At 39.2% G+C, this 11,693-nt stretch overlaps 1 long non-coding RNA gene across 1 annotated transcript; it reads right to left on the reverse strand.

Annotated features, from left to right (window-relative positions):
• Positions 1-2,003: 2,003 nt before the first annotated feature.
• LOC147754425 (uncharacterized) lies at positions 2,004-4,665 on the reverse strand. The gene is made up of 2 exons (XR_015317216.1): positions 3,246-4,665; positions 2,004-3,159 (listed from the first exon to the last, which is right to left on the reverse strand). It is a non-coding gene; the product is annotated as an uncharacterized LOC147754425 (long non-coding RNA).
• Positions 4,666-11,693: the final 7,028 nt, after the last annotated feature.

Raw genomic sequence — 11,693 nt, forward strand, 5'->3', positions numbered from 1 at the left:
CAAGTTAAAAGATCTTCTGGTTTCAAGGCTCCTTACGAGAGGGGCCAGAACTCTGGGCCTTCGATGGTCCTTGTGTAAAATTCTGCTGCGCAAATTAAATAAGAAAATCACCAACTCTTTCTTGAATCCTCGTAGAAAGCGCATCCAACGAAAAGAAGTTTTATGAACAGCAGCTCTGTCGCCGGATGTCCTCAAAAGGCCAAAGCTTTTCGCTTTCTTTTAAGTCTATAGTTGATGCAGATATTAAATAAACGAATTACGACACCAGATTAAGGCAGCCGCTGCTCAAAAATGTATTTAAGTAGAAGAATAAAAAGTATTTAGCAATTGCTCCAAATGTTTTTTGGCATTGCGTCAGGTTTCGAAATGGAAGGGGTCGTCTAGAGTTATGACGCATGCCTATTTCTCTGAAAGCCAGAAACCCAGGCAAGAGCTGTGCGATATCATTTTGTTCTAAAGGGGCTTAGCTATCTAGAACAATAAGTAGCACAAATTTCTTCTTAAGGACGCTGTTGTTGCCGGCAAAAGTTGGCTGGCCAAATTTAAAGCGAGAAGTTACCTTATAAAAACAATAAGCAAAAATGTTATCCCAGCTATAAGTCTCCGTTAAACCATACATGCTTCAACTAAAGTTGGCCGGTTTTCCCTCTAGATAGTATGCGAAAGAGTGTAAGATCACTTTTTCTTTCAAGTCCACGACTCACGCTTGTTAGGTAACAATCCCATCTAGAAAACAGCGGGCTTAATGGATGCCCATACGTCCTATTTGTCAAACCGATTCATTCATACAACAACTATTCCCTTCAAAACGATGTAACTGAACGATGCCAGCATCATTGTAGAATAATTAACGAACGCACCTGTGATAGAAGTCGAAAAATTTTTCGATAGCGTCTACAAGCGCACTACGTACACGATTTCACCATTCTATTACTGTGATACACCTCCTGGTCCATTCACGATGGTCCACCACGCATAGATGTGGGCACAGTCCCTACTTTTACCACGGGATCACAACTATCTAGTCAGCCACTAGTATCCAACAGTGGTAACTTGGCTTGAGGATCATGTTAGCGTTGCGTAACCCGTCTGCGTATTCCAGCTTGCCTGGCGAACGGGCTGTAATAAACTTGCAACGGTTCGCAAGAGCCCTAACGACCTTACGGCCAGGATGGGCCACGAGCGTATTGATGGTACGTGGTTTAGTTTAGCACTACAGAGTCACAGTACCACTATTAAAGCTAGTAAACGACCTTTAATATGTGCGAATTTTCCAGCATCGTAGCGAGACACGATAAGCTATTATTCTAAGGGAAAACTGTACACGGAAAGAAAGATCTATCTGTATAATAGGTCGCATTACGACGAGCGTGCGCTTTAACCCTGCTCCCGACTTCTTTTTTTTTTTTTATAAAGAAGAAAGAAAGCTTTTTATGCTTTTGTGTTCAGGGACCAATTAGAACGAATCGTAGCGTTTTTGCGCCCGGAGGTAGAAAGTACATAGAAAAATTTAGTGTGTGAATATAAATCTTCGTGTATACTTTTGATACTGCTGTGACACTATTTTGTTTTTTCGAAAAAAAAACTTGAAGGTGCTTATTCTCTAACTAATGGCCTTTAGTGACATTGACTTTGGTTCGTGTTCGGCTTTAGGTAGGCTTGCACTCTAAGCCTAAATGGCAAGAATTACTAACGGAGGCTCGTGCTCTTAATTAGTGGCTTGATTATCTATAAAAAAGTTTTCATCATACGAAGCAGTTGGTGTCTCCGTCGCTGGTGAGGAAGACAACTATAAACATGTTATATAATATGTGATGACCCAGAATAAAATAGGCCTTTTTCTAAATGGCTGTGTCTAACTACCTATAAAATATCTGTTAAGAAGTAATACCAAGCAAAATCACATAGCGGCAATTTACTATCAAGTATGTTTGAAGCGTGAAGGGTTTCTTCTGAATTCGAGAGAAGAACCGCTTTTGCCATAGATGTAATGAAATAGTTAATGATGTAATAAGGTCTTTTATTCACACGAATACTGTGCATAATGCCCTCTATAGGGTGGCGGGGTCTGAGTAACATTGTTTGTAGATCGATTATACTGACGAACGAAATCCGCATATCCGATTTGCTCCCCAAAATATTCTATGCGGATAGGTAGGTACTCGTTGACTCTTTCAAAGCGACTATTATCTACGCAAGCAATTGAGCAAGTATAGCTTATGTGAATGCGGTCATAATTTTTTTCTATTGCCCTCTGAAGTGACCAAAAAAAACCATGGTCATTTTAAGCGTTGTAACAATATTTCAAGTATTACAGAGGTTTAAGGTTCTCTTTTTTAGTCTCTGACAGTATTTTGTTTGACTTTTTTTTTAGACATTTTTTAACCTCGCAGCAAAAACCAGGTGCAGAATGACAGCTGGCAAAAGCACATAACAAAGGTGAATTTTCATTGGATGAATTTTTTCTTAGTGACTAAATGAAGAATCTTAAAACTATTTTTTGGGTTGTGCCCCGATTTCGGATTTTAAATACAAATATTTAATATAATTAAATATCATAGCCAACTATATCGTGGTGTACTTGATCCATTTAGCTGTGGGAACCTCGGAAGGCTGAGCTAAACTGGCCGCAGGTTTAGTAACTTACAATATCGAATATATATATATACACTTACTACACATTTATTTATCGAGTAGACTTGCCTATATATACGCGACTATATTGCTCTCAATAGCTACATATATAAGACTTTGTTTTTATAATAATAATAACAATAATAGTTGTTTCTAGTACATAAGGTATACATCGACTGTCTTTAGTGTCTGAACATCTTTAGTGCCAATGTTAATAGCTGCTAAAGTTTACGTCTTACGTAACCTATAATTTAACAACTGTAAAACACAAAATTACTATGGTTTTTATATTGGCAATTAATGTTTATAGGCTACAAAAATATTTTTTGGCACACTTACGATTTTGTTACGCTGCTATTATTGCATATAGACTGAATTTATTTTTAATTTGTTAATTTTTTGTCCACGGATGCAGTATACTTTTTAAATATGACGATAATAATAATTGTAAGTTTTCTAAGGTACACAGAGTTCCAGTTTCTTCGTACGACGTCTGCTTGATGTAGTTGGGTGCATCTTCGGCAACTAACATACAGGAACGTGAAAATTATCGTAAGCATAATGTCCTGATCGGCATTCGGCGGGAAACAGCGCATTATTAATCCACTCACCCTAAGAATAGTTATCACCTGGGGTATCGTAGGAGAAATGTGTCAAGCTTCGTTAGCACTTTTCCACCTTGTAAGTACGCATTGATTTTTTTTTGTCAAACAAAGTGGTCACGACTGTGAGCCAGGCCACTGAAAGCCGGCCTCTACCCTACGAGTAGGCGACTTGCGCCGCAAATGGCGGCTGCTGGTGGCGTATCCCCTTATCTCATAGAGTGAGGATAGCAGTCGTAAAACAAGTAACTATAATAGGAAAACATGGTTGAGCTGTGGTCGCAGCACAATAGCAGAACAATGGCAGACATTCATTCGCTGACTCACTAAATGAGTGAGCGGCGTTGATTGACATTGGAGCCCTTTCCTCAAATCAGCTCATCATACATAGATGTCGGAATGCAATTTAAAGTTTCCGACTACGTTCTTTCCAGCTGGTCTTTTCTCCTTTCCGCCAACCAGCCATGTAAGGCCAGTTGCTCTGCCGTGGGTCGTCCGTCGTTGCATTCACACAAACGGTCACCGCCGCTCTCAGTCGTAGTGACAGTAGTACATCCACCTAGAACACATCGAGAGGACGACGGAAATGCGCAGCCATACAAGACCGACGCGGACATACTTCAGCCAAGTCTGCATAATGTATGATGAAAACGGCTGAACGGACAAAGAACATTGGTTGGACAGTCGCTGACGGAGCAGAAGACTGGAGGAAGGGGTGAATACCCTCGAAGACTGGACCATCCTTAGCCGTTGCAGACGGACGATGATATTCAATGTCATTATTATTATTGTTGTTGTTGTTGTTGTTGTTGTTGTTGTTGAGCCTGGTAATCGGCCACAAAAGAAGGCGAACTCGTACCCTGAAGAGTTAACGGACGGAGGTTTCGGGGATTAGCTGGGAATCTGCATGATGAAGACTATGAAAAGAAGGCGAGAGCGCGTGGTCCGTCGTCTTTTTAATGATGGTTGCTGTGGTTGTGTAGCACTGGTGGGAATTCTAGTGATGGTTTGTTTGTCGGTCTGCCGACCTATTTGCCCTTGTGTAATAAAATCTAGACGCCATTTTTAAAACCACTGGATGAGCGAATAATCGGCCAATGGACAAGAATGCTGGGGGTAAATTGCTACGAAGGAGGAGCATTTGGACGTCTTTCAGGTTTTGCATGTCATGCTGGTAGAACTCAGCGATCAAGTGCAAGATCCCGCGAGTGAACTAAGAAAAAATCAAGCAAAGGAAACCAAACAGCAAAGTTATGGCAGGGACCTGCACGAATGCTGCTGAACTGGAACGAACGCAAAACAAACAAGAGTGGCAGGACACCCTCACCATATACAAGCCACAATAGTAATCAACTCTTTACGACGACTTAGTAACTGCTTCTTTTACTTACCAAGGACTCCCTAAGACGCCTGCGTTGGCCTGCAGTTTTCACGCGTCTAGACTCGAGGGCATTTTTCACCCACTTTATGCTGACGAGCTTAAAACATGTATACGCACGTTTCGGTGATCTCGATACACTCTAACCAGCAAGCCCTGTACTACCTAGTATGCTACAAATAGTATACTAATATAGATACGATAAGCTAATAAGTGGTACACCCTGACGAGGCGGCGAATTTACATTACACAGTGAAATATATGCGACGGTCCTAGCCTGGATTTTATCAAGCACATGTCAAATCTGGCTAAATTACTAATTAATATTTTCTGTATATTAATAGTTTAGTGGTTTGTAGTCAATCGCCTGGGACTTAGCGCAAAAATTCACGAGGTCTTTTACGTTTTTACGTACTGGATAATTGTGTTACGATACCCAGGTGGTGTTTGCGTCTAGTCAGTGACATAAATGTGTCTCAAACTGTTTGAAAAAATTATGAAATGCGTGTTTTGAAACGATGCAATAAGCATTGTAACACGATAAAAGCGTAAATTCTTTGAAGATCTACATCTCGCTAGTAATTTTTATTATGGTAATTTTCGAGTAGAAACACCTTTCTTTATTTTCAGTATATTTACAAACGGGTGTAGCTGCATAAATGTGTATGAAATTTGAAATACGCGGTCACTCAATCGCTCCTTTGGGTGCGAGGGTTAAGAAACGATGTTTTCTATATTAGAGTCGCATTGTATAATTTTGTTTGCGTGTACATTTCCGAGTTTATATATTTACTATAGTAAACAGCTTAGGACAAACAAAATGTATTCAAGTATTTTGCAGCATAACACGTCTTATTTAAATGATAGCTGTACGGCATAGAACGTTTATACAGGATGGAGCCAAAGTGAGCTTCATTAAAGTCCCAGTGTGACATCGCAACGACACGAGAACGACAATTAACTTCATTGCTCATTATCAGAACTCACTTGGTATTCTGTAAACGAGTTTGCACGCCTTTTGTGCTCTCTTTCGGGTTTATCTTAGCGCTTCACCGAAAGATAAAAAGAAAGGCTTTACTTCAACGACAAACTGAATCTCGACTCATGCACAAGTGCGTCTTTTTTGAGTAGCATCTTTCGTAGCACGTTTCGCGTTCAAAAATTATATATTAGTTGAAACGAACCCAGTTACTTAATCCTACATCTTAATTAGATAAATACAGATCCTTTAACGTATACGAAGGCATCTTTACAGCTCGCGTATGTCAACGATCTCTGCTCATTGCGAGCAATAAGCCTATAAATAATTACATTTGTTTCGTGTTAGTCCGACTGCTAGATTACTGAAATCACCGCGTGCAATGTTCTACGAAGGGGACAATTTTCTCACGTATTTTCTGTGCGTCCACTTTAATTGCGACATCTGGCCTCCTCAAGCTTTCGTAGGCTCCGCGTGTAGGTACGCATGTACAGATTTACAAGAGAATAGCATAGTTTTTTGCTGCTTCGCGATTTCCATTGCATCCTTTGGTCAGAATCCCACAAAGCATATTCAACTTTCTCTTGCAACGACCACCCATTTCCTGTCTTTCGCTCGCCACTTCGTCCGGCTCCGCGCAAATCTGTCTGCCGTCCATGCACTACGCTGTCGTACACTGTACGCAGAAGCTAAATCTGTTGTTCTACGGTGATCCTTCCATTCTATCTCCGGCGGACCGTAACTCCTCACTTCGTTACCCTTTACTCTGTTAAAGATTACTGTTCTTTACCAAATCACTTTTAAATTACACTTATATAGGTTTGTTAGCAAGCGGGACGAAACGGTACGCAGGTGGGGAGGGGGGACGAAGAAAAAAAGAATAAGAAACATGCAAGCCAGCACTATGGCAGCAGACAGGGCTCTGATTGCTAGATCTGCTATTAGTTAGCCAGTTTTTGCACCTGTTCTCTTAAATAGTTTTCCGCGGAAAATGGGCCAATTTACGTTACCTCCTCTTCTACTAGCATAAGCACGAAGGAGGAGAACTACATTTTTCCTATTGTGACCACTTTTCCTAAACTCTGGATAGAGTTTGCTTCAGTATAGCACCGCCATATGCTACTGGGTGTGGACAGACAGGTTTCGTTCGGAGTGCCTTAAACAGCCTACGTTATCCCTACTACCGTTAGCGAAATTAACTATCACTCCGAATTCGTGTCGGTAGCACTAAGGTCAATAAGCTACACAGTTTTTGCTGAATGACAATGCGAAATTCCAAAACAGGGCTTTTACGTTTTAGGTTTTAATTGTTCGATTAGTTTAATGGCATTAGGTCTCACAGATGTATATTGTAAAGCGGAAAACATAGCGTTATACGAGGTAAACATACGTTAATGCTACATCTAAAACTGCAGGTTAAAAGGTATACCCTTTTTTTCAACAAATACTGTTTTATCATACAATGTAAATTTCGATAAAATGTCCTTTGATTAAGCTGATATCTCCGTTTCATGTAGTTTCGCATGGTGGATTGTAATAGGACAGACCGAAGGTTGTAAGGATACACATATGAGCGTGAAAGCGCTAATAGGAGCCACCCCTGGGACTCAGGTATCATAACTCTTTAGTTGAACAATGGCTATTTAAGTTGACTAGATTGAAGTTGCCATTCGTAGATCACATCTTGTCCCATATTGCCCATTGAATTTTGTTTTAGTCAATTCCACAAAAATGCTATTTTATATGGCCTAACGGATGGTCCGATGTACATAAATATTTCAAGCAAATATTTGTCCATGTTATGAAATTTTTCAAACAAACGTCTTGAAATTGCTAGGTATGTAGGTGGCCTTTACTTTAAAATTAAGTTCTACAACTTACAAAAATACATGTACCACGACCCACATATTTTTTATTTAATATGTTCTCTCTACATATAAAGAATGACAATATCTAAGGTAAGCAAATGGTTTTTGCAAGTTGTATGATTTTTTTTTGCCTGATCTGAAAAAAAGAAGTACTCATATTAGATATGTAAATACTTAAGTAAGCAAGCTAGCTCATTGTTGCCGGTATTTGAATTGAAGCAGTTCTAGTTGGTGACTGACAGACTTCAAAACACCCGAAAAAATAAATTCTTTGCGGATTACCGATATTAAAATATTTCAATGGGTCATATTTAGGGGCATACCCGCTCTTGTTTTTTGCGATGCGGGTTTTTAGACATTGTGTTACCTTTTCATATTAAATTTATGCGACGAGAATAACAAGCAGCGTCATAAGTGCAGTCTTAAGCATGACTGTGGTCTATACAAGCCGCATTGCGGTGAAGGATTTACAGCTACAGAACACTGTGTTGAATGATTTGAGTTTACTTGACAAGTTGTTAAAATATAAGCCTGCGTTCATTCAGTCGGCACCAAGTACGAAGATCTATTCCATCTCAGGCACTGATTTCTAAGCGAGCGAGTTACTTTGTCATAAGTGAAGTTAATGTTTGAGTGTCTTCCTCTCATCTTCGACTGAAAGGAACTACCAACATATCTGCATCCAGTGGCCCGTAAATTATGGCTACAAACCACTTCTAACTACCCGTACCATACGAGCTGTCCTCACCCTAGTTTGTCGCCCGTCGAAAGCCGTAAACTGGTAGATGGGCTAGCGAATTGGTCATAGGGGAAACTGATGGCTCTTCCGATCTTTTACCGCGATTTCCCGTTATAGGCATCGGCTTAGCTACACGGCCCGGACCACGTCTTTTAACAAACAGAGTCTTCGGACCAATTGCTCTTCCTATATAGGCCTTCGGCTAAACGAAAGTAAAGCAGTGACATAGCAATTGCTATTTGTCGAGATGTCGCAGCCAGGGAGTTGAAGTTATGTGGTGGGCCGTAGGCATTATATATCTAAATTTTCAGTTGACCTGAGGCGTAAATTTTAATGGGAGGTGGTCAAAGCCGATGAAATCTTTGTGTGAAGATTGAAGGGCTAATGGTATAACAAATGAAACATATCCCAAACAGGCTCAGGTGTTTTTTGGCCGTCAGAACCTACTAAATGATATCTAGATTGGACAAATTCGAATTGCACGGAAACGGCGCTCGCAATAAGGGTCTGTTCAATACAGAAACACAATTAAGCAATGAAATAATTCGATGCGCTTCCATATAGCCCACACAAGAAATCTGTGTGCTTTTTTCGAATGAAGTCTTTAGGCGAATTCCGCATATCCATCCTGAGATAATATGCTTCTCGAAAACATTTTTCTACTTGATTTGCTTGAAAGGTGCCAGGATATTATTTTCCGGCAAGCCCAGTTTTTTAATTTCGATCTGTTTTTTCTTCTATGTAAAAAATTCCATTAAAATCGATCCTGTGTAACAAATTCGATCCCTTAATTTTGGGCAAAACATGTTATTACACGTTTTCTTTGAAGCTGATTTATGCCGACAAGTTTTTTTTTTGACCTACGTACGCAACAATAGGTAAACTTATATAAAGATCTTTCTATTATTAATCGCAATATGCGACGACGTATAGCAGAATATTTAGCGCGAATAATAGCAGTCAGTCAGCTTTTCTATGATATTAAAAAATATATTATTAATATGTCAAATTACCCTACTATGATAACTTTTGTGAAATCATTTTCTAGTTTTTTATAAATATTTTTTTCTCGACTATATCGAGAACTTTATGGCTAATATTTCCGGGAATTTGTCGAGTTATGTAGAATTTCCTGCAGATTTTTCGACAATTGCCCTGGTTTGCTGAAGAGCGTTACGTTGTTAGACCCAACGAATCTGAATGTTCTGTAACAAGAAACACCCATAGCGGGCGGGTCGACTCCTGCAAAAAGAAACCAGAACAAAAAATAGATATTAATATCGAAAATATCTCCGAAAATCGGTGACAGCAGAACTTACATTTGAAAATGAGCTGCCGCTGCTTTGAAGATGAGACATACGGTTGAAATGACGCGATGATATCGATTGCTTCAACACTGGCATCACTCTAGCTAAGTATCTCGTTGTTTATTGCTTGCCGATACGACATTCGGCCATTGGAAAATATTTAGTTCGCCAAACATTCGTATTACCGTACACAAGCGCCTCATGGAAAAAAACAATTGCGAGTCTAAATAGACGTTTTATCATGTCTGCGAAATTAATTAATTCATTCATTCATTCATTGAATTACAAAGGCCTCTATGCCATAACTGGAACAGGAACCATTAATATGAACCAAATGTACATCATGACTAAAATTACAATGCAAAAGGCTACCGTTTCCAACATATATTGACTTTAGTAGTAATAACAAGTCCACTAACGAAAGAGAGCAGTTTGCATGAGCCCGAAAGTATCTAAACGGCACGGCACGATACTTCCTTTATTACCTAAAACAAGAATCTAAATAAACGTTTTAAGTTTCACGTTCGGTAAATATTGGTGTTTTTTTGTTTTCAACACTCTTACAGGCAAGCTTTCCGTAAGAAAGTTTTCTTAGCAATCGTTTTATTTTTGATTCAATAAAAATCACTGTTACATGTCGTTTCTTGTGCCCTCATTAGACGATACAATATGCCGAAACGAGCTTGTAACGTCGATGTTAATATTCACTGTCTAACACACGGTACTGACAAGCGTCTTGTTAAAGCTTCAGGTCGTTGTATAGAAGATACGATGGAAGAAGAATGCCGCAAATGGGTATATCAATATATACTCGAGCAAACCCTGCCTTTGATGATAACCGTCTGGAATGTGGAATACAATGGTGGTATACACAATAATTTTATTTCGCGATACTAAAAGAGAGCTAGTGGTCATAAGGCAAAATTATTCATTCAGGCAAAATGCTTTTAGCAAAGTATACGCCCCCCATTGCAATCAGTGATCCCTTTTGGGCCTATCGTGCTGTCATTAACGGTCTAACAGACAATGAAGTTGAAAGAGCCGTTTCGACCAAGTGTATCATTCCGTTGCGGCAGTCGTCCACTAGGATAAGAGGCCATTCTTCATAATTGATAAATCCATTCATATTTTTCTGAACCCCTCGGGACAAAAACTGCAGCTTAGTTCGCCTCCACGAACGACCACCTCTCGTCTTAGAATTGAGTGTCACACATGTTCCAAACAGAAAAACAGCAAACCAGATTATGAAGAGAAATGGTTGAAGTCTGAGACTATCCATCGTTTAAAAACTGAGAAAGGGACACAATAATTTCCAAAATTGGAAAGCTGTAGAATATGGTTCAGATATATGAGTAATCCTTTTCTTGAAGTATAAATGATTTAACTTAAAAACTCTCAAGTTTTCTTGCGTTTCTAACTTACTTTATTTCTGGTAGGACCACAGTAATTATAGATTCATTGCCGAATTTATTTTTGTTTTGGTTTTGCATAGGAATAAAATGCCCATCAACAAGCATATGCTCTCGCACTGTCTCTCTCTCTCTCTCTCTCTCTCTCTCTCATTCACCATATATATATTAGCAGAAACCTATCGGCCTCAATGTGCAAAGAATTGGACTAAATTTGAATGTTCGCGCGCTTGATGTTATCTAAGCTGATCTTTTGAATTCTAAATAATTCAGTAGATCAAAGCATAAAATCGTATAATCATTCCAACAACTTCTCTGTGAAAATCCATTCTATCCTTCAATGTTTACCTTTATCCTTATATTTAGTTTTTACCCTTATTTATTTGGGACTCTAACACATTTCTAGCAACTGAGGAAAACAAATAGAATCTAAGTTGTGTCTAAGAAAATATTATAACTCTACAATTAAAATTACCTAAAACTAGCCCGTATTTTCAAAAAGCGATTAAGCCTAAGTTACTATCAGTAACCGTAGGCTCAGAGCTTATTTTACATTGACTAGTTAGTTCCGATAGGCTTAGGACACCTCATCAGTAATCGGCAATGCCCAAAAAAGAGATTGCTAAATCTTATAGGTTGTGCGAATATATCCGCGATCTTTCACTTGCCCTAGACGTTACTTTCTCAGGCCACTTTAGCTTATTTTGCACCTAATAACAGACACTGCCTCGATATAACTACTGCATAGCGTTCTCTGAAGGCAGTGCCTGTAAGTGC

The sequence above is a fragment of the Varroa destructor genome, unplaced genomic scaffold (genome assembly GCF_002443255.2).
Source record: "Varroa destructor unplaced genomic scaffold, Vdes_3.0 BEIS01000007.1, whole genome shotgun sequence".
Taxonomy (NCBI): domain Eukaryota; kingdom Metazoa; phylum Arthropoda; class Arachnida; order Mesostigmata; family Varroidae; genus Varroa; species Varroa destructor.